Genomic DNA, 287 nt, shown 5'->3' with positions numbered 1-287 from the left:
GATCAGAAGCCGCCGGGGCGCCCCTGCCTCCGCCCCGCCTCGCTGCTCCCGGGCGGCTCTGCTCCCGGGCGGACGGGCGGGAGCGTCCCCGGTCGTTTCTGCGGCGCGTTTTGCCAAAGGCCCGGGCCCGGCCGTGGGGCTCAGTGGTGAGCACCCGCCCAGGACCGGGAGGCACAGTCAGGGCACGTGCCGGGCTCATCCCGGGCCCGTCGGGCTTCTGGGCAGGGACGGTTCTGCCTCCCTCGCCCTCCCTCTCTAAAATCGGCTTAAAAAGGCCCAGTTTCGGA

The sequence above is a fragment of the Myotis davidii genome, unplaced genomic scaffold, assembly GCF_000327345.1.
Source record: "Myotis davidii unplaced genomic scaffold, ASM32734v1 scaffold1121, whole genome shotgun sequence".
NCBI lineage: Eukaryota > Metazoa > Chordata > Mammalia > Chiroptera > Vespertilionidae > Myotis > Myotis davidii.
This window is presented reverse-complemented; position numbering follows the sequence as displayed.